Below are 23,802 nucleotides of genomic sequence, written 5' to 3' on the forward strand. Positions count from 1 at the left end.
CTAACTTGATTAAAACCCCTTCACTTTCTTCCCCAAATTTTAGAATAACCTACAACCAGACACAGGTGTCTCCCTCTGGAACCTTTTAGTTCTGGAAGAGAGGGACAATCTGTGCTACTTCGGCCAGTCCACCACGCACAAGTGCGGAGAGGTAAGTGGGTTAAGTCACAGGGCTAAACCTTATATAGTAAAACCACCTTGTGCGAAATGAAAACGCACTGCTCGGGGGCTGCTTTTCCCAAGAGCGCCATAGCGCAAAGATTACTGCATGAGCGACTCACTCTGGCTGTTGAGATGATCTTAGCACTAAAATACTTTTGGGAGTCTGGCTCCAGGTCTGGAGGTCAATAAGGACCAAAAAGAGATTTCAGACAGGGCTCTGATCGTGGCACCGCCAGTGTAAGTTTGATCCCGTGGGCATGCTGAACAATCCTGCACAGTGGCACTTTGATGTATGAGCTCCCGTTCTGCTCCTGCTCTCTCTCGGCTCGAAGGAACAGGTGTGGATCAGTGGCAGCTGATCTTTCAGTTAGATAGATAAAAATAGCTCTTTACGTTGACTAGACCCATGGCTCACTGGACCAAGCTCCAGCAAGCACCTTGACCTTGAGTGTGAATCAAGGCTAAACGACCTTGGTAATTAAGACACTTGATTCTCCGAGGTAAAGTGGACATTAAAGGTGTCTAACACAGCACACAGAGGTACTGGGGACAAAAACCTGTGCAAGAAAGGTGCAAACCGTAACCCAGTTATTCGCCCCTGCACATGGAAAATAGGGGCCCTCTTCACCTTGACATAGCGAGCTGCATCCCATGCTTTCACTGCCTGTCATCCGTTTCCTTCCAGGCCTTTGGCATGTAGATAAAAACTAAAAATTCCTGAGGTTTCTTCAGCTTTGTGCTGGTGAGGTTGTGGGTGTGGGCAGTGTGGTGTCAGCATGTTGTGGCTGTAATGAGCCTGAACAGCTACGCGGGACCCATCCCGGAGTAGCCGCTGCCCAGAGTAATTACCTTCTTCAGCGAGTGCCCACTCATAGTCACCGCAAACTTGGCTCACTCGCCACACTGGACCAGGGAAAAAAGAGGCCACAACTGATGTTTGTGTAACTGCAGCTGGAAAGCTACACCAGCAACCCCCAACCCTCCCTCCTCCACACACCCACACCAAATGTATAAGCAATTAGTTACACAGCAAGATGTACTGCTGCTGCTCTGAGCAGTCACATTAAATGGAAGCAATTTTTTCCATGCCATTTTCACTTGGCACACCCTGTAGCTAACTTTATCAAAGGCAGGAAATGAAGTGCTAAAACGAGAAGCATATTTCTTTAGGTAGCAGGTTCTGATGCTTCCACTCACACCTTTGTCAAAATCAGCATCAGGGAAAGATGGTAATTGAGCTAAGAGAGTGCGAGAGATGGAAGAACATCAAGGAACAGAGGAGCAGCATGGATAAGAAGATGGGCAGTTACCATCTTTTGGTTTACCTCTGCATCTGTGCATGCAGGTCATTTGAAATCGTGATGAAGTCTTGATTCTTGATCAGACATTTCAGTAAACGGCTTCACAGATGGCTGAGTTTAGCTAATCCAGCATAGCTATAGAAAAGACAAAAGGGCTCGTTTCATGTCAACTGCACTTCAGTATCAAAGTTGCAGTCAAATTTTACCATACCAAAAAAAGTCAGGACGCAGAATGTAAGTAAAACCAAATTGATGTGCAGATCATTTAAACCCTACGTTTCATTGAAAATAGTGCAAAGACAACAAATAAACTGTTGAAACTGAGAAATGTTATTGCTTTCTGAAAAATATATGCCCATTTTGAATTTGATGCCAACAACCTCTTTCAAAAAAGTTGGGACGGGCCATGTTTTCCACTTTGTTTCATCACCTCTTCTTTTAAAAGCACTCTGTAAACATTTGGGAACTGAAGAGATCAACTGTTGTAGTTTAGAAAGTGAAATATTCTCCCATTCTTGCTTAACACAGGATTTCAGCGGCTCAACAGTTCGTGGTCTCCTTTGATGTATTTTTCTTTTAATAATGCACCAAATGTTTTCAGTGGATGACAGGTCTAAAGCAGTTTAGCAGAATGTGGTTTGACGTCTTGCTGAAATAAGCAAGGCATTTACTGAAAAAGACGTCATCTGGATGGCAGTATATGTTGCTAAAACATGTATATATCATTCAGTGGTCCTTTTACAGATGAGCATGTCATCCATGATGTGCAATAATGCACCCATGTACCATCATGAATTCTGGCTTTTGAACTTTGCACTGATAACAAGATCAGTGGTCTGTAGCCCAGAGAACACAGTGTCCATGATTTCCAAAACTAGGAAAATAGGACCATAGGACACTTTTTCACTTCACCTCTATCCATTTTAAATGAGATTGGGCCCAGAGAAGGCGGCAGCATTTCTTGATCCTGTTTATATATGGTTTCTGCTTTGCATTTTAGAGTTTTACATTAAGATACATTATTCTTAAATTGTTGCACTATTTGATCATACAGTCTTTCAGAGTGGTCAACCCCTCCTCATCTTTACTTCTGAAAGACTCCGCCTCTCTGGGATGTTTTTTTATACCCAGTCATGTTCCTGACCTGTTGCCAATCAACCACCAGATATTTTCATTTTCACCAGCATCATATTGAAAACGGGCATACATTTTTCCATAAATAAAAACATCTCAGTTCCAACTTTTGATCTGTTGTCTTTGTGCTATTGTCAATTAAATATAAGGTTTAAATGATTTGCACATCGTTGCAGTTTCTTTATATTTACATTTTGCACAGCATTTCAACTTTTTTGGAAATTGTACTTGTAGGCATCCACCAGACTTGCATTTTAATAGCTTTCCCTTTCAGTATGAACAGCATAAGTAAATAACGTAGTTTGTCCAATCTTGTCAGTGCCAATTTACATTCTTTCACTGATGCCACCATTTCAGAGACGATGCCTAGTTGAGGCACATAAATCTAAGCAGATGAAGATGGGAAAAAGGTAACTTGATTTGAATATTAAAACTGCCATCTAAGCTTTAGAACAGGCTACGGCCAAACAGCTTACCAGCAAGAAGGATTAAAACACAAGTGGGTAAAAATCCCAAGCTGGGAGCTTCTCCTGAGGGAAAATTTCAGCACAATTACCCACGCTGAAAGCAGGAACCGAGGGTATTTAATCACAGAATTGAAGTTCGAGGGGCCACCCGAGGAGACTAGAGCACGATTTTTGTACTATATCTTCCATCGTTTTCTTGTATTGCTGCAGCCTTATGGTGGCAAGAACAACTGCATGTGCTACTTTACGTGAGGACACCGGCTCTATTTCCAGTTTCCAGACATTTACAGCATAAAGACATATATTTCTGTCCAAAATAAGTAATGAAAAGATATAAAACATACTTCCTTAGTGCTGTCAGGGTCAATCAGAGGTGTTCACCAATAAGCCTGCATGTCTTTCCCATCGTTCTCTAGACAGTGTGACCATAAGGACGGATACTGCGATAATAATGAAATTAATAAACCGAGCATTGCTGCTTAATTGGTGCTTCTAAGTTGGCCTGTCCCCGGTTGCCAGCAACTGGTCTGGACACACATCAGAGAAAAAGAGAGACCGTACAGACAAATGTTCATGAAAGATTCATGAGCCTTCTCTACACTAGACACTGAGCAAAATCTGTCTCTCAGCAAAACACACACATTGTCAGTCACTCTGATAAACTCCAGGCCTGATGTACTAAGCCTTTAGTGCCAGTTTTAGATGCAGACAGGCACATGAGACCGAATGCCTCTTCTATAAAAACACAAACTGTGCTTCGCTTCCTCATGCACATGTATGTGAGGGAGGGCTGTGCAAAATGTGGGAGAAGTAATCAGGAATGTGGATTTACTAGTTTGAGCAATTTGTGGAGGATTTTCCTCCACCTTTTCAAACAGGGTGTAAATCTGCATCACTATTTCAAAAGACATGTTAAAGCTTTCTATGTTAAGACACTGTGGCTGATCAGCGGCATCAGTCTTGAACATAACACTTTTGGGACCAGATGTATGTTTGCAAGAAGATGCGGCACAAAACCTGCGGTGACGCAATTTGTGTGTTTAAAAACTCTAGCTGCGTTCTAAAGCCTGGGCTGCAGCCGAGGTAGTGCTGGTCCTCGGTAGGACTGTCCTATGAAGACTCCTCCTTAGTAGCCTATTGGTCCCACAAACAGAACAGCACTAACGAGGCTGCAGGGTGACCAGAAAGGTCCCGCAGGAAAAAACTTGTAAGGTAACTGGTGAGAGAAAATGGAACCTACAGCACTGTGCACAGTCATTTTACACTTCATAAGGTAACGAAGACAAATTCAAGTACGCAAACAACTTACGTTTTAAAACAAGCTCTGCTCCAACGGCTTCGTTTCCACCATTTTCGCGGTGCTGTTTCTTTTTTCCTTTGTGTCGTTTGTGTGCAGAGAACTGTGGGTAAACGAGGGACTGGAGGCATACATCTAATCATTGACATCACTGCAATTCTAGGCTCTACACGAAGGACACAAAGCCGTGACAAAAGAAATGCACCCTACCTCGGCTGCAGCCCAGGCTTTGGAGCTTCTGTTATCTGAGCCAGACTAAAGGACCTCCCCTGAAGAATGTTAGAACCTTACTGTTTCATCAACACTGAACTATTTTCGGTTTTCTCTGGAGCTTCTCTCAGATCCAGTCTGGCTAGCTAGACACCTGTGTCCTGACCTTGTGCGCACATTCGAATCAATAATGTCACACGAATGAACTACATGCAAAGATCAGTTGCTCTGTGCAGCTCTCAGCTGATGTTTTTGCAGCATTTAGAGGCACTAACTTCAAGTTCGCCACTGCTGCCACAGTAACAGCGAATAACGGTGAATGTGCTGTGAAAAAACACATGAATTCTGATATGAATGTTCTCATTAAGCCCGCATAGCCAAAAGACAGATATATACTTGATCTGGATCATTTACATTTACAGCACTTAGCAGACGCTCTAATCCACAGTGCTTTGATTCCAAAGTGCTTTGTTGTCTACTCTACGACATTGAAACTGTCATGGTTAGTCAGAAATAGGTTAGAGAGAAAGCCAGTCCTGAGCAAAAGCCCATGTTGATGCCCAGAGAAAAGAAACAGAATTAAACACAGTGCAGAGCAATACATTTCAGTAAGTGATTAACTCAGTGCTCACTTAAGTGCAGTATTAAGAGATGTGTCTTCAGTTTGCGTTTGAAAGCCACGAGAGACTCTGCTGTTCGGACAGCCAGTAGGAGTTCGTTTCACCACTTGGGCTCCAGGAGAAAGGAAAGTCATGCTGCTTGTCTTGCATGCGTCTTGAAGGATGGTGGGTCATGCCGAGATGTACTTTTCAGTTGGAGTTCTGACCATTGCCATTAAGAGTCACATATGTAAAAATCATGAAAAAATCAGATCTGGGTCACATTAGGACAAACATCGGTGATGTGAACGTAGCCTTATTGAGTCAAGCATTAAATGAAGATGCATTACAGGTGCATTGTGGTCGCATTGAGGCACACTGGTACACCTGCTGCCTCTCATTGTCTCATTGTTTCCAGTGTTACTGTGATGTTTCATAAGTTAGTCTTGAACAAATAAGACTATTATCGTGTTGTTTGTAACTTGGCGCCACCATCATCACTCTGCACTTTTATAATTATTATCTGTCTGAAGAATAACTTACTCATTTTCATGGGATATTTCAGTTCTAATGAGACTGAGAGTGATATAAAGGCTGGGAAAGCAGGCCAGACTGCGGGCAGAGTTCCTCCAGCCGGGAGCTGATTTAGGTGGAGATTTATCGAGTGAACTGCAGATATTGCTGTGTTTGTAGCCCTTTATTGGGTGCCATGTTTCTCTATTGAGTTCTCCCGTTCAATTCCCCACGCTCTCCTCACATCCTGCACCTCTCCAAGCTAAAACATGTCAAGATACCTAATGCATTTTTCATTCTCTCACTCTCTATCTCTCCTTTTTTTCCCCCTTTCTTTCCTCTCATCCCCCAAGGCTCGAGCTCACAATACAAACAGCCTCATTCTAAACAGAGGGATACTATTCAACCAACTCGGCTCGATATATGGACACAACACCTTTCGCAAGGGGTTGAATTAGTGTTGAAAAAAGTCCGACGGCTCAGCTCGTTCGTTCATCCAGATGTCCCACGGTCTGCCGGAAATGAGGCCATTGCTTTGACTTCTTCCATGTGCCTACCAGGCAATTAAAATTGTTTTCCTTCTGTAACAAGGACATAAATCCACATTATCTATAAATAATGCATAGAAATCAGCTTTCTTCTAGGGGTCTTTAGCTAGTCTTGTACTAGACTAAGGTGCCCTCTACTTTGAAGTGATACACCTCCTGTTAAAACCTTAACTCCAGTACAACCAGAGGAATCCTATTGACATGCATTGGCATCCTTCTATCACCAAATATCATCTAATGGCAGGGAAGAATCATGTGTTTCCTCTTTCCCGTGGCAAGGCGGATCAGGTTCCTGGCTTCATTAGTTATTCATTGCTTTCAATGTCCAAGCAGCTGGTCAATCAGGGAGAATATGTCACGGATCAGTAAAGGCTCCGCGCCGAGCCAAGGCCACTGCACCAAGCCCAGACGACTGTAGGAAATGACAAATATAGAGCTTATATCACCCAGCTTAGAGTCGCTTCAGTGAGCTGGGTGCAATTTATTCCACTTCGTTCCATACAATATGCAGTGGGGTACTTCATATATGGGGTGTCACATTTTGTTGGGAATTTCTCAGGCATATGGGAATATGGTAATGCATAAGAATCGCAGGGCTCGCAGTGTCTCTGGCTAAGAGGATTTTAGTGCTGACTGTGTAATTTGGTCCGGGATTAGGTTTAGGCCCCCGCCCCCTCCATACTTAATGAGTTTCGGTTGATCCTGCGCAACAAACCCAGTCATTAAACTTACCACTTTGTTAGGATGTACATATTTGGGAGGCAAATTGATTGACTTAGTGAATGGCTCATTGCCATAGCATACATAATATGCCTTTCCACATGTCAAGCAAGCAGATACAGATATCGCGTGTTTGGCCAAAAGTTTGTGGACACCCGCTCAATGTTTCCACCAAAATCCAGTATCAAAAAAATGTTGGATGGAGCTCCATCACTCCAGAGAATGCGGTTCCACTGCCCAATGGTGGGAGGCCTTTATATACCTTTAGCTAAGGTGTAGCACTTTGCATGGTGACCTTGTACTCAAGCGTTACCCAATCTACTGGCAATGCATACCTTTGGTGATCATTCAAGGTTTGTATGCATTGTAAGCCTCATATATTGTCCTACCTTCAGAAAGAGGTGCACATTTAGCCTCACAAACATGTTGAACACCAAAGACGAGGCCTTTCTCCCCAAGCAATAGAAATGAATTAGGCACGTCAGACTTGCTTCATCTTCATTCACATCTTCTAAAAGTTGTAAACTGCAGAGACAGATTTCACTACAACGCTTGCAAATGTTGGTTGTTACAGCAAAGAAAAGTAGTGGATGTGTTCTACAGTATGTAGAAGTCAGAGATAACCCTTCATTTATTTATTTGGCTATTAAGCTTTTTCACACTTTATTTTTTAATAACCCAAATAATGTCTCTTTACTTTTTCTACAGCTTTCATTCCTTTTTAGGAGACTCGCTTTCTGTTTTTCTACACCTCCAAAGTTCAGTCTTGAGCTTCTAGAACTGACTGTAATTTCTGCTTCTCACAATCCAAGTATTCCCAAACACTCTCAGCGATGTTGAGGTCTGGGGTGGTCAGTCCATTGTTCAGCTTCTTGTTTGATGCGTCTGTCTCCTTTTCTCAGTGAGGTTCTTCTTGAACAGCTACACATCCTTACAGACCCACAGCGCTGAGTCGTCTTCTCACAGCGGAAGGACGGACAGAAACACCTGTGGATGTTTTCAGATCTGAAGCAGCTTGATTTTCTCCTGAAAGCTTTAAGTGCTGTTTAGCTGATGGTGGCAGTTTTGGTGTCTACCAGGTCTTCCAGGTGGTTGTTAGGAGTCACATTTTCACTGTAGCTTCTTCTCCTTTGACTTTGCCCTTCCTTATGCAAGTGGATTATCTCCTATCTAATTCTTCAGAAATATTTCCTGCAAAGTAAATAACTCCTAATGCCTGTTTTGACAGGAAATTAAATAAAGAATTTAAACAAAGACTTCGTAAAGTTCATAATCAAGTCACAGCTCAAGTCAAAGTTTATCACCAAATGCCACAATGCAACATGGGATTTGTGAAATGACTCTTATTGAGGAAAACAAATTAGAGAACTAATTAATCACCATTAACATCAAAAGCAATGACAGCCACAGGCAGGAAGACAATGGCAGCACAAATACAGACTGACCAGAGCAGAAAGTGAAATGACTGATGGAGCGAAATACTTTAAAATGTATAAAAAAACGAAGATAACTTTAATACAAGAGACTGAAATAAAAATGGCATATCATAAGAAGTCGGTATCCATGGATACACTTCTAAACCCATACATGTTGAAAGCAGCACCTCATTATATTAGATTAAGTGGGGGCAGTCGTGGGCTGGAGGTTAGGGAACCAGCCTGGTGACCGGAAGGTCGCTGGTTCGATCCCCAGAGCCGACAGCACATGACTGAGGTGTCCTTGAGCAAGACACCTAACCCCCAACTGCTCCCCGGGCGCTGCGGATTGGGCTGTCCACCGCTCCAGGCAAGTGTGCTCACTGCCCCCTAGTGTGTGTGCTCACTAGTGTGTATGTGGTGTTTCACTTCACGGATGGGTTAAATGCGGAGGTGAAATTTCCCTATTGTGGGACTAATAAGGGTCTCTTAATCTTAATCTCTTATTAGTCCCACAATGGGGGGAATTTGACCCCTCCATTCAGTGAAACACCACATACACACTAGTGAACACACACACTAGGGGGCAGTGAGCACACTTGCTCAGAGAAGTGGGCAGCCCTGTCCACAGCACAACAAGGGCACCTCAGTCACAGACTGTCAGCTCAGAGGATCAAACTTTCCAGGCACAAGGCTGGTTCCCTAACCTCCAGCCCACGACTGCCCACCTTAGTATTCACCACTCACTTATTCTTGCATTTCATGCGGCGTCACACTGTATAGTCGCTGCCTTTTTGAGGACCGAATCAGGGAGCAACTGCGTAGCATGATGCTTTCAATTTGCTGTGCTTTGTGAATGACTCACCGACAAGACTCGACAGAAGCCGAGAGACGAGAGACACTCAGACCTCTAATTCAATGTTTTCACTCCAGGTTTGGAGCCACTGCACTGTATAGTTTAGTGTTTCTCTCTGCTGTTCACACGTCGTTCAGCTCAATAAGGGATTACTTAGCTTCTAATATCAGGTATTTTAACCAGGAAACCACAGTTACGCAGTGCAGGGGCTGCTGGACTGGAGTTGAACTGTGCACTACTTGCGCCAGCAAACTTACAGAATCACGTCTGTCGAAACACAACGTAATTTTCCGAGCCACGACATTCAGTCTGGGATTTAACGTTAAAGTTTCTCCATTGAAACATTTTTTAAATCAGAAACAGAGAATGAGGTTGTATCAGCTGTTAACATTAGCCAAGGTTATCTAAAGTCGTTTCCCTCCTATGATGACAAAGAGTGTTTTCTCCTCTTTAGGCCTTGAAGAGGAGGTCGGATTCTGTGCTTTTAAATGCTCTGAGAGACTCTCCAGAACAGGGAGAGGGGCTGAGCATGAGATAAATACAACGCTATATGTAAGGAAAACACAAATTTGGAATCTTTCCGCCGGTTTAAGTGGGACCAGGCGTTCAGGGGAAACTGTATAAGGATCATAGGCTCTTTTATTAACTTTGTCGAGGTCACTTTGTGTCTTTCACCTCTAGTTACGTTCATGCAGAGCAGCGAAGCCAGAAATTCGGCCCCGAATATCACGTGGCTGAAGATAATCACAAAATTGTTTTCTTTCTGTAATAATGAGGAGGTTATGCACTAACAAATCAGACTGCTATTAGGAAATAAACAGTATTAAGAGGATGTGGCGAGGCAACGTTGGAACCACGAGCAGAACTTCTGGCAAACAAGTGCAAAGACATTTTTTTTTGCTGTTGCATAACTTCTGCAAAAAGTTTAGCTTGCTTTTCAACAGCCACTTCAGTCAGCAAGCTGAAGTATGCATTAATTAGCTAATGTGCCTTTCATAAAGAAAGAAAGAAAAGACGCTAGCAAAAGTTGAGATGCCTCATAAAATGGTATCTAAGGTTTATCCTCACCGGGAACGCTGTGAAACCGCTAGACTCGATCCATTATCTCTTATCATCAACACTCGTTTTTCGAGTGCCAAACGATTTAAAACAATCGATACCCTGGCGCTCTAATCTTCCGCGCTTTGAAATCGCGTTCACTCTGTTCATTTCCGGGCATGGATTTTACTTATGACTTTCATTAGAAGTAAAGACAGAGGCAGCTCTTTGTGCAAGCGGCGCCATTACCGGTATGAATGGCTTTTTGCGAGCTTTTGAAGAGCGTCTCTCTCTCGCTCAAGCTCCGGCTCTCGCGCCTCTTGAAAAGCGTTATCTCAACAATTTGGCGGCGGGCTGAATGGAAGCGTGGCCCGGGTCTAATTAAGTCTGATGCATTCGATCATCCGAAAGCTCGTCCGCTTAATAGGAGAGAGCGATTACAAAGAAATCGTATGTGGTAGCGCCGCAGTTTTCGATCGGGTGCTTGGCGCAAGGCTGGGTTTTCCAAAAGCAGCCGTTTCGCCCGGAAAAAAACACGATGCTAAAGAGCGGCCTTCCGTGCCGCCACCTTCCCCCACCGCGGCTGATGAAAAACAAGGTGATTACAATTCGGTAGGGCTGCGGGCCAAGCTAAATCTACTCGTTCCGAGTGGGGAGAGGTGGTGTTTTTTAGCTGTGGGGCACTGCACTGTGAGCTCTCATAGGAGTGTGATGAAAATACATAAATAAAACACAAACGGCGCGGCGTTGGCTGCCAGCAATCTCCTCCTCTGACTTATGAGATAGGCAGCTGCCCGGAAAGCAGGTGGAAATAAGACGCTTCCATAAAAACCTGAGAGAAGCAGCAGGGTATAAAACCTCTGCGCGGTCACTGCCATTGATTATATCATAATTGTATGTCTATGGACTAAATGAATTATTTAATGCATGGTGGGTTCAATTATTTTGTCCAGACGCTTGTCTGGAATGGCTTAATTGGAAATGACACACGTTGGGACACTTTTTTTTTTTCTCTCTCAATTTGTATTTAAAAAAAGAAACGTAGGAAGTGTCTGAACGACTAGCGCAGACTCAGAGAAAAGCATATCATAAAAGTGGTGCACAATCAATCAGCTTACCCGCCAGCCTGCGCCCGTCTCAGTCTCTGCGCCCTGTAAAGGCAGCTCAACAGAAAAAAGAGAGACATCAAGTCCTTTTAAAAGCTGAACAAGGCTGTCAGAACAAACAGCCGCGTAGTTTATGAATGAAACCGTCAAACTAAGAGCCGCAAATCAAATTAGCCGGAGAGGAGTGAGTGCCCCGAGGCAGCGCTGAAGCCTGTCAGAGGCCTGGCAGAGATCTGTGCAAACGAACTTTGGGCCCCTGGTTCGCGCCGTGTCACCCTAAAGCCTGTATCAATAATTCAGACCCCGCTTAACTCCCTCCTTCACCCCTTATGAAGCTGGAACCTTGTTAGCAGGATTGCCCGCTCCCGGTCCACGGCCAGGTTTTGTTTGTCTCTCTCTCTCTCTCTCTCTCTCTCTCTCTGGGTTACGAGGGAGATAATTTGCATAAATCTACATGAGTAAACGCTCCTTTTAGGAAAAAGGGAGGGAGAAAAACAGGGAGAGAATGCGAGAGAGCAACAAAGAAAAAAGATAATAAAAGAGAGACAGAAAGGAAAAAATAAAGATCAACAGAGAAAAGACTGGAAGAGAGAGAACAGAGAAGGGGTGAAAACAGAAAAGATGGAGAGAAACCAAAGACACTGAAAGACCAAGAAAGATCAGTGGGAGAGAGACATGGAAAGAGAGTGTGAAGACAGAGAGAGAGAAAGAATAGAAATACAAAGAAAAAAATAGATGCTGAAAGAGAGAGAGAGCGCGAGAGAGCGCGAGCAACAGTGGGAGAGAGAGAGAGCGAGAGAGAGAGAACGAGACAGTGAAGACAAAGAATAGAAGAAAGATAAACAGTAGAAATACAAAGATAGATTATTAAAGAGAGGCAGAGAAAGATAGAAAGAGAGCAACAGTGGGAGAGAGAGAAAGAGAGAGAGAGACAGAGAGAGAGAGAGTGTGTCAGAGAGACAGAGAAAGAGAAAGAGAGAGCTGAAGAATAGAAATACAAAGAAAAAGAAAAAATAGATGCTGAGAGAGAGAGAGAGAGAGAGAGAGAGAGCAACAGTGGGAGAGGGAGAGAGAGAGAGCGAGCAACAGTGGGAGAGGGAGAGAGAGAGAGAGAGAGCAACAGTGGGAGAGGGAGAGAGAGAGAGAGAGAGCAACAGTGGGAGAGGGAGAGAGAGAGAGCGAGCAACAGTGGGAGAGGGAGAGAGAGAGAGAGAGAGCAACAGTGGGAGAGGGAAAGAGAGAGAGCGAGCAACAGTGGGAGAGAGAGAGAGAGAGAGAGAGAGAGAGAGAGAGAGAGAGAGAGAGCAGGAGAGTAACAGTGGGAGGGAGAAAGAGAGAGTTAGAGAGAGAGAGAGAAATAGAGAAAGAGACAGAGAGACAGTGTGAGAGAGAGATCGAGAGAAGGAGAGAGCAGGAGAGCAAGAGTGAGAGAGAGAGAGAGAGAGAGAGAGAGAGAGAGAGAGAGCAACAGTGGGAGAGAGAGAGAGAGAGAGAGAGAGCAACAGTGGGAGAGAGAGAGAGAGAGAGAGAGAGCAACAGTGGGAGAGAGAGAGAGAGAGAGAGAGAGCAACAGTGGGAGAGAGAGAGAGAGAGAGAGAGAGAGCAACAGTGGGAGAGGGAGAGAGAGAGAGAGAGAGAGAGAGCAGGAGAGGGAGAGAGAGAGAGAGAGCAACAGTGGGAGAGAGAGAGAGAGAGAGAGAGAGAGAGAGCAGGAGAGTAACAGTGGGAGGGAGAAAGAGAGTTAGAGAGAGAGAGAGAGATAGAGAAAGAGACAGAGAGACAGTGTGAGAGAGAGATAGAGAGAAGGAGAGAGCAGGAGAGCAACAGTGAGAGAGAGAGAGAGAGAGAGAGAGAGAGAGAGAGAGAGAGAGAGCAGGAGAGTAACAGTGGGAGGGAGAAAGAGAGAGTTAGAGAGAGAGAGAGAAATAGAGAAAGAGACAGAGAGACAGTGTGAGAGAGAGATAGAGAGAAGGAGAGAGCAGGAGAGCAAGAGTGAGAGAGAGAGAGAGACAGAGAGAGAGAGAGAGAGAGAGAGAGAGAGAGAGAGAGAGAGAAAGAGACAGAGAGACAGAGAGAGAGAGAGAGAGAGAGAGAGAGACAGAGAGAGAGAGAGACAGAGAGAGAGAGAGAGAGAGAGAGAGAGAGAGAGAGAAAGAGAGAGAGACAGAGAGAGAGAGAGAGAGAGAGAGAGAGAGAGAGAGAGAGAGAGACAGAGAGAGAGAGAGAGAGAGTCTCAGTGACCTACAACCCAACATCACCCACACGCTCACACGGAAAATCAGACCAAGCCAAATTATAACCAACCAGAAACTACATCACCCACCGGACTGAGACTCTCCCTGAATGGAGAGACCACATTAACGACCTGTCTGACCACAATTAAAGAGACAACACTGAGGAGAGGGTGGACGATGAACAGACTCAGTGTGCTGTCTGGCCATTAACACCGGCCGGCTGAGCTCTCACTGTGAGCTCTCAGTGGAGACGGAGCTGCACTTTCTAAATATGACTCCATCAGAAATGTGTTCCGTAAGAAAGTGAGCAGCGTCTATCCTGCAGTAACTCTGAGAGGTTGATTATACACGCTGTGTATACACGCTATACAACCTGAGGGACAGCCAGCCAGGAAAATGAATGACCATTACTGTTTATTACATATTCTGAAATTGTCCTCGCTCTGCTATTTTTCTTCTCATTCAGAAGCCACATTTACATGCAGCCTGATAATGCGTTAATAATCCGACTTATAGCTCAATCGGAATAGAAGACGTCCATGTAAACACCTCAATCGGAACAGACTAATCCGATTGAGGCCATTCGGAATACAATTTCTGTCCGATTGAACGAGATGGGTAAACCTCTAAATAATCCGTTAAATAGAAAAATAACAGCCATGTAAACGCCTGAACCCGATTACATTCCAATCGGAACGTGTAAGACCGTTCTGCGCATGCACGTCGCGTTATAGCGAAAGGTTTATACCGTTCAACATGGCGGGATCAGAAACTGGTTTGCAGAGGAGACGAAGTTTGTGCTGTGATCTTTAAAAGACGGCGGTGGGAGGGACGTCCAGCTTACGTGTCTCAGTACACGACGTCTTCCTCTCGCCGCTTCCTTTATGAGTACAGGTGAAGGACGTTTTTCTGAGTCTGACATCAGTTTAAAGCAATTAAAAACACAATCACTGCTCACTGCTGCTCATCTCACTCTGACTGGACCTCTCATGGTAACGTTTACTCCAAGCGCTACTCCACACATGCACGTCATTTCGCATCGGATTACTTGTAGAGAGCATGCAAACGAAGATTTTCAACAGACTGTTGAATAGAGCGAGAATATAAACACCTCAGTCTGAATCTGTAATACTATTGTATTCAGTCGGATTGGCAAAAATCTTTGCATGTAAACGCCGCCACTGATTACAAATAACCCTGCAGTTTACCTAATTTAACATCCTTCTGAAATCAACAATATCATCTTTCTCTTATTAATGCATAAGTTTCTTGCTAACTGCTTTGGCAATGGTGTATCTCAGTGCCTTCAAGCCAACAAAGCACTGAGTCTGTTTACATGCACTTATTAATCCGATAACTGCAGAAAATCTGATTTTGTCAGCAATCTGATCAACACATTTACCTGCACTTGAGTAATCAGATATCCACGAGTCAGACAGTAATCAGATTTCTGCTTTGCACCCAGCCAATAAACTCACAAAAGAAGACATAACGTGAAACTCAAACTTGTAGATGCAGCTTTTTTCAATAACATCGCTCCACTTTACCTGAAACTATGAACATACATCCTCTAGAAGACGAAGAATATTTCAATCTTTCATTTCGTCAAGCGTGTAGTTGTTTCAGCATTGTTCTAAAAGTGTTTTTCTGCCAAATTAAGGCAACACTGCTTGCTTATTTCCAGTACCGTCTGTTTTCACACGTGCGCAGACTGAGAACAACGAAAGAAATCAGAGTAAGAGCCTCCATGCACCGAGAAATCTGATTACCGAGCTAAAATCCAGTTCTCTTGATCAGATTTCCTAATCAGATTTCTAGACCTTAACTCTGATGTAAGAACTCCGATACCTGCAGAGATCTGATTATGATCGGATTACCGAGTGCATGCATCACTGTTGAACTTGAGCTTGAGCGGCAGAGCGAGAGAGAGAGAGTTAGAAAGAGGCCCTAAGTCGGCATGAACTCTTATCTTTAACCATTTCCCTCGTTTTTTACGGCTCTCAGATCAGCGACGGTGAAACCGTGAACTAATCGACTACATAATGAACACAGACCCGTCAGACTGATGCGAATAGTTACAAACGACGTGGATCTGATCGTATTAGATAAGACGAATAGCGAACGGAGCGGAGGCCGCGGTCTGAACCCGACACGTGAGTGATGAGGTAATAAAGTTTACTGAGACGCCGCCGATAAACGGCACGGCGCATCCTTGGCTCGGCCTGCTGCTCAGCTATTAGCTTCATAATGGGCTTCCAGCATGCCTTGCTTTTAATGAATCTATCAAGTAGACCAATGGACTGTAACTAATTATGATATGCTAATAAACAAATGAACGTGTAAAAGAAGAATCCCCATCTTATCAGCTTTCATTCTGAACTCTCTCTCTCTCTCTCATTCACTCACGCTCCTTCCGAGAAGCAGGCCGCATCCTCTAGAAATTGATTAATGGGCATAATTATGAGTCAAAGACAATAACGTCCACACATCAGCACTGCAGGTTTAATGTTGATTTAATGTGATGCCTCTGAAGCTGCCCATGCATCTTCCTGAGTGGAAGAGACAGGTGTTGATACGCTGACAATCGGAAGATGTGCTGACAGATCGTGGTGAAGATTCAGTTCTACTTTCAGATGTTCACAAAACCCCATTCATCTTATTCGGGCAGAGACTGCAGTCAACATGCGGGAAGGTTCCAGCCCTCGTTCCCCAGCCACGGTACGAATACCAGCACGAGCTTATGCGAGCTACACATAGTTAAAGCAGATTTCCACCAATTTTTATCATTCGCTTCTACATAATTCAGGTGTAAAGAGAGCCATTCAGAGCGGTTTTCTTTACAGTGGTGGTGATAGGAACCAGGTGTCACCATGACACCAACACAGATATAGCCATTTTATTTACTATCTAGAACCACACGAGTTGTTATGGAACGTCGATGATGGTTTTCTTGGGGGGAAAAAATCTTCTCAAGCATAGAAGAAAATGTCTCAGACATGAGGCAGTATATTCATAAGGATTTCATGTAATAAAACAGGATGGTGCCTATCACCACCACTGTGAAGAGTTCTGGCTGGGGACGTTTCTCTAGACCAGACCACTCTGAATGATTTAACCATTAAATGATACAGCAATTAAAAAAAAAAAAAAAAAAGAGTCACATTTCCCCTTTAATGCAGTGCTAAATAAGCCAGCATTGGCATTTCTACACCCCACCAACTCAAACACTGACACCATTCAAGATCTGTAATTTCTTCCATGTCACATAATCCACCCATCCTCTGGCGGAATGAATGGCTAAAAAGCGCACCCATGGTGCATGCAGTGCCAGGTCCCAGCAGGGCTCTGAATTGGAGCCCCCAGGAGCCTTTGTGGAAGAAGAACTGCACGCTGCTAGACATGTGCTGGTATTCGCTAATTCGGTGACACGCAATCTGAAACACCAGCTCTGCCGTTTAGTTAAAGTAGCTGTCAGGCCTGAACTGACAGTATTATGGATCCACCTGTCGTGAGCTGGACCCTTTAAAAGCCAGAGAATTTGCTGTCTGTAGCTTTAAGATGGACAAAAGTGGTCAGATTTAATTACACTTAATGTGCAGTCCATGTTCTGAACCTGTCCTGACTTAGTTTGGTTCTAAACACTGTGTAGCAGCACGAGGTGGCAGTCTTTTCCACCCGTCATCAGGCTTTTTAAACTGAAAGCAGTGCTGCAGCCAGGCCGGCACAGGACGACTTCCCTCGTCAGATTTGAACAAGGCTTGAATCGATTTTTGTTAATTAAAATAGCCCACACTAACAGTAAGCAGCCTTAATAAGCTTTAGCCATTTAACTGACGGGCTAAAAAGGAGAAATTGACTGGTTCTTTTCTTAAAACCCAGCAAGAAATAACAATAACAAAATAAAAAAATGTATAACCTTTACGATAAAATAATGTCACAATGTGTTTTTCGAAGCATGTTACGGATTCAAATATTAAAATTCCTTGACAAAATACATATTTCATTAGACAGTGAGCATAAATAGGCCTGTTTATCTGGATTTAACGCAGTGCCGTTTGTAAAATATTAAATAAAATCTACAGATGTAGGTTTTATTTTTAATGTATTTTTTTACGTGGGGCACTAAAGCTTCTATCTTGTCTGGTCCAACTTATTAAATCTCAGAAAAACTAATTATAGGGCTGCATACGCATGTGATGCGTAGGGCTGCTCGATTATGGCAAAATTCATAATCACAATCATCAACGTTGAGATCACGATTTCACGCGACTACTCATTGAACCTCACACTTGCTGAACGTTAAAAAAAAGGAATAACATTTTAACAGTGGATTTCCTTGAGCTTTAAATCACAACAATTCAACTAAAAAATCAAAATAAACAAACCAATAAAGGAAAAGGCTGTTGGATTTATAATAACAGATCGGGAACACTGCAAAACTCATGACTGAAATTAAAGCATGGGTAATCGCTGAGCCTCTGTCCAGGGTGTATCCCGCCCGATGACCGCTGGGATAGGCTTTTTCCACCATTAAAACTCCAACTGGCTTCGAGGGAAAATAGATGATTCTTTTGCACTCGCAAATACGTCAAAGGCGAAGTAAAAGGCCCAAAAGCATATTAAACATTCTACATTAGTAATAATATATATAATAATAATAATAATAATAATAATAAGTAACTTTTTTCAACAACCAGCTCAGCAGATGACAGGTCTACATGCTAATCCAGTAACATCCATGCTTTGAAAACTTTCCTGAAGGATTGACTGTAGGGCTGCAATGAACTACATTTGTCTGTGTGTAGGTTATAGCTGTGTAGTGGGGGGATAAACCAGCACCACCGTTCACAGAATATCCACTTGAGGCGCTAGCAGATACTAGCATTACTGTATTGGTGGTACAATGGCTACTGATAAATTACAGGTTTTTGCAGTAAGCACTGTTACTGGATATATGATATGCATGATTAGCATATATACAGTGAATATAGCATATATAGAGAACAATGAAGAAAATAAACTAACAATGAAGAGATAATAATATATGCCATGCTTCATTTTTAATGTTGGAACGCCTTCACAGCCCTCTGTAACGAGCTCTACGGAAAACTCTATGGAGCAAACAGGCCAGTATGATAATTATATACATTTTTTGTGATTTGAATGTAAGCTTTGTGGGCGGAATGTCATTTTTAAATAGCATGAAATAAAAAAAGAAAAAAATATATAAAATCACTATTTCATGATTAATGGCTTAGTGTACCTTTAAGATCACGGAATCTTTGGTTTTCAAATATGGTAAACGGTTGGTTGTTGAGTCCTATGAATTACATATTTTCTATGGGTCATTTCTGCTGCCTTTCAGCAATAAAATCGATTTTTTTCTTGCAAATATCAGCAGCCAAAAGGAAGCAAGTTGGCTGAGTCTCTCTGAAAAGCTGTCGGTTGCAAATGCAGCATAATCTTCTTTCTGAACCAGCACTTCAGTACTTCTGTTTGCGTAGTTTTCAGATTTCAATTTGTCTTAGTTTCAGTCATCACTGAGCGCGTTTACATGCACTTAATAATCCGATAGCTACAGAAAGTCAGACTTTGTCAGTAATCTGATCAACACGTTAACAGGCACGTGAGTAATCAGACAATGGGGAAATTCCAGGTCTACATCATTCAGATAATAATCGGATTTCTGCTTTGCAACCCGCCAATTAACTTTGTAATAAGTTAAGAAATAAAATGTGTACATCCATCCATCCATCCATCCATTTTCTAAGCCGCTTGTCCGTCAGGGTCGTGAGGTGGTGCTGGAGCCTATCCCAGCGGTCATCGGGCGGAAGGCAGGATACACCCTGGACAGGTCGCCAGTCCATCGCAGGGCGCTGTGTACATGACCATTTGAATAATCGGTAACACTATATTTGGATGGTCCACTGTAGATGCTTTGCAAATTTTCAGTATATCTTTAAGTAACATTCAACTAAATATCTATTAAACTGAACTGAACTTCAAGTTTAGCGTGAAAGAATTGATTAAATCTAACTCTAGCCCTACACCCAACCTTCACCTTAACCTCGAGGTAACACCTACATCTACTCCTAACCCTTACCATAGCCATAATGTTGTTCAACTGAACATCACAACTGTCTCTGTAGAGCATCTATAGGGGAACTTCCAAAAAAAGTGTGACCAAATAATCACACAACTGCAGAAATCAGATTACGGTCTGATTACTGAGTGCATGTAAACTCCCTCAACAACGCACTTTCAATGGTGGCATCATAACCTACAGCAGTACCAGCCTAATATTTCTGATACTGGATCAAGTGCAACATCAGCCCGATACCAACCACTCCGCATCATATCGATGCAGTTCAGAGGACCACAAAAAACAAAAAACAAAGAGTTCTACTCCTGCTGTGACACAGCAAATCCAATGTGGTTGCCACCACATGGTACAACGTCAGCAGAGAGCTCTTGTGAGCGACGGCCAATGCGAGAAACCATGTTGTGAAACCGAGTGCTGATTGGGTTTAGTGACTGAGAGTCAGTCTTCGGCCAGGCTGTGATTCCAGTTCAGACACGGCGGGGGGATGAACGTGCCAACGCTGTAAAAGCCAATTCCCTACCACCGAACATGTCACGCAACACCGATTTTAGATCCTCTCTCGCTTCCCATGCTTCACCGTCCCCTCCCTCCCAGCTTTGGTTTATCTCTCTGGCTGTTCCAATTCGTCCTTTTCCATTTGTCTGCCTAATGCCCGTCGTCCATGCAAGTGGCTTCCAAATGAGCATAAACAGAGACCCATATTCAATGTTCCCTAATTTCCTTGTTCATTAAATGGGTGATAATTAGCTATGGGTAATCAGTTTCTGAGGTAGGACAGAGGTACCACATAGCCCTCTTATTAGCCCATTTGTTTAGGGTCATTAGTGGGAGCTGGATGGACTCTGTGGCTGTTTCATTGCAGGGCTCTCCTGCACTCAGCAGCAGGCCATGGGGGACCCCTGAAGACATCCCTTTGGCACGTAAACAGGATTCAGGTGTATAGGAACGGATGGGAATCTTTCAGGGTTAATGAACATGATGCAGCACTGCTTTTAGAGATGCCTTTAGAGAAATAGATCAAGCCTCACATAACCCCAGTTTCCAAAGGATATTATCACTTAGACATATGAGGCCCAATATAATATGCCTTTTGCGCTAGGTGCCTCATGCATATGCATTTGGAAGATCTGGTAAAGGTAAATGAAGCTATTACAGTGTGGTTGATGCTGATTACATATTTTGTTTGATTTATTCAAGTTTGAGCAACTTTTGACGAGTGTTTCTTGTGTCAATTTTCCTCCATCGTCTAAAATTGGACATAAAACTGAGTTAAGAGTTTCAGAAGATGCGTTATTCAGAGACTTCCCATTGAGCAACAGCGGTCAGATGCTGGCACAAGCCTCCAACATGTGCTGAGCAAATATCTGCCATCAGAATACCACTGATTGAATTTTCAGGACCAGATGTTAAGGCTGGGCAATCAGCTGGGTAAACCGACATTCAGAACCTCTAACTGATGTCGGTTATTTTGATTTTTAAAAAATTCTGTTAATCCTTTCCCGACTCTGCGTGTTCATGTACTCTCCCCTTAAAATGTACTACCAATCATGTCGTCACGTGAATCTGCCTTGTCCACTCTGCGACATGGAAACTAAGGCTACGTTTACACAGCAGGTAAAAAACTTTCTCAGCAAATCAGATTTTTTTTGTTTGACTGTTCACAATGTTTTTGATCTGTATGAGACATCAAGGAAACAGACCAGCTCCTAAACTGACCCGTATGCGCAAAAGAACAACGAGTCACTTTGCTCATCCAGAAGTAAACAATCATAACCGCCAAAGAACGGCAGTCGCTCCCGGAGGTTCAGCTTCACCTTCACCAGCATCACAGGAGCCATCCCACTGACTGACAGCTGGGCTCATCACCCCGAAGGTGTTTGGCTCGCCGTAAAAAGGGTGCAGTCACTCCTTTGTTTCCTCGGATTCTTTAAACTTTGTTTTCAGACTTTTATCTGTTCGTTCACTCTGCAGCCTCGTTGTCCTGCGTTCAGACATTTCTTTCAAAATCTCTTCAAACATGGAAGGTTTAGAACGAGTCTCTTCAAATTTTTGTACGGAAATATCAGCCCAAATGTTTATTCAGTCTCAGCAGCGTGAAATAATGACGAATGTTGACGCGTTGGATTGATGTAAAAGAGTCTTGGGCAAGACTCCTAACACCGCTTTCGCCTGCCTGTGTAAAATGATCAAATTGTAAGTCGCTCTGGATAAGAGCGTCAGCCAAATGCCATAAATGTAATTGTGATACTGATTTGAGATCATATCGCCCAGCACTACCAGATGTACATATGTAAGAAGATGCGGAGCAAAGGGGGCTTTGGCCTAGTCTGATGGGCTGTGATTAATTTAGTTAATTGCATGTTAAATTCTGGCACATTTCAGGCCCATGTTGCAATTGCATCTGCACATGTACATACATCTGGCCCACCGTGTTACTAGAGTAAATTAAATAACCACAAAGCAGAGTTTACTGCCATGCCTCCCACCTCATTCTTCTCAACTGAGTGCACACAGCATGTACCACCACTGTGCATGTCCTACTTAATTTCATAGCAGAACTGTACTGTATGTATGAACATGATGTAACAGAAGTCATGACTAACACTTTTCACACGTACACGTAGCCCCCCCCCCACACACACGACTCAGCTGCACAGTAAAAACAGACAAAAAAATTTGAAGAAAATGAGACATAAAAAGCTGGATTAATTGTATCTGAGAGTGGAATTAATAGATTTATATTCCACGAGAAATCTCGAAATAATATCTAGAAACAGGCTGAGTAATCATACAAAGCGCTAGGCGAGATAATTAATCTCAGGAGGAAATTTCTTTTGCTGCGTGCCTTGATGGTCTGAGTCAGTCACTCGAAAAAAACAAGCGCATTCACCACATTAAAATTTCTGTCTTACTTTCGAAACCATTTAAGCCCCTGTCTTCCCACACAGTACATACACAAGGACAAACAACAAAAAAAGGAAGAGCCATGAGTTCCTACTTAAACCAGCATTAGAAGTGGGCAGGGATGTAAATAAAAAACCATCAGCAACTGAACAATCTGCCGAATCTACCTTGAGGGGACAGTCATCCAGGAAGGCCGCACTTCACCCAAGGCTGGGATTTTCGTTCAAGGAGAAAAACGGAGCCTGGGCTTGGTAAATATGGACATGGAAGGCGACGTATGTTGAAAGGAGCCTTGAAAAGCCTCACAGTTGTATGAAACTGGAATCTTAAATCTTCCAATTACTTAGTAGGGGCGATGTGGGTGTGCGCTCACTGGCAAAGACCAGTCTAATCCTGCAGGAATTGAATTAAAATTCAATTGCAAAAATGGAAGCTACAGCTCGGTAACTACAGGGGATTTACCAGGATTAATGAACTGCTCTTTACTCCTCAAATGTGCTGCTCTTACATGTCAGTCAGCAAAGAATGAAAGGTGCCATGATCATGTTCCGAACGGGGTTAGAGTGCGCAATATGTGTACAACAAAGTTGAACAAGCGTACGATACGGCCTGTGATGTATTGGCTCTTCTTTTCCAGATTATACAAGTACACACAGTTGAACACTTATGTAATGGGTGCACTTCAAAGTGGCTAAATTCACTGATTAGGCTGTTTTTCCAAATAAAACCATTTTAATGCTTTAATAAAAACTTATTTTGTGGTTTAATAATGTCTTATTATTGTGCAATGTCTGAGCTTGGGAGAAAACGGTGCTGATTGTTGTTTTATTCATGAATTTTTCAATTCATTTGTTTTATATGTTCACTTGCGTCTACTAGGGTCAGACACTGCTGGAGTTTGGTAAATATTATAGCCATGCTTTAGAACATAGGGGTCCCACTTTAGATTAAATGTTTCTAATAACTATGTAGTTACGTGTGAACAACATATGCAACAACAACGTAACTACTAATGATTGTGTCACTGTTACAGAGTAATGTAATTGCACATGTGTATCAACTTCAGCTGCTATATAGGTACAATTCAATTACAGAGTGGTAATTATAGAATGGTAATGAATGTGATGTGATAAGGCTACCTTGTTACAACACAGTTAAACCACAATAATTATGTAAAACAAATGTAATATTATGC

The 23,802-nt window shown here is 43.0% G+C and overlaps 1 protein-coding gene across 4 annotated transcripts in view; it reads right to left on the reverse strand.

The window, feature by feature from the left end:
* Window positions 1-23,802, reverse strand: part of unc5db (unc-5 netrin receptor Db) — a 249,648-nt gene that overhangs the window by 180,658 nt on the left and 45,188 nt on the right. The window contains exon 1 of one of the 4 annotated variants that reach the window (XM_037531601.1): window positions 11,379-11,479. The exons of the other annotated variants lie outside the window; for them this stretch is intronic. The gene's annotated coding sequence lies outside the window, so the exon portion shown is untranslated. Of the gene's footprint in view, window positions 1-11,378; window positions 11,480-23,802 lie in introns of those variants that run through there. 4 annotated transcript variants of the gene reach the window in all.

This window comes from Pygocentrus nattereri, chromosome 20, assembly GCF_015220715.1.
Source record: "Pygocentrus nattereri isolate fPygNat1 chromosome 20, fPygNat1.pri, whole genome shotgun sequence".
NCBI lineage: Eukaryota > Metazoa > Chordata > Actinopteri > Characiformes > Serrasalmidae > Pygocentrus > Pygocentrus nattereri.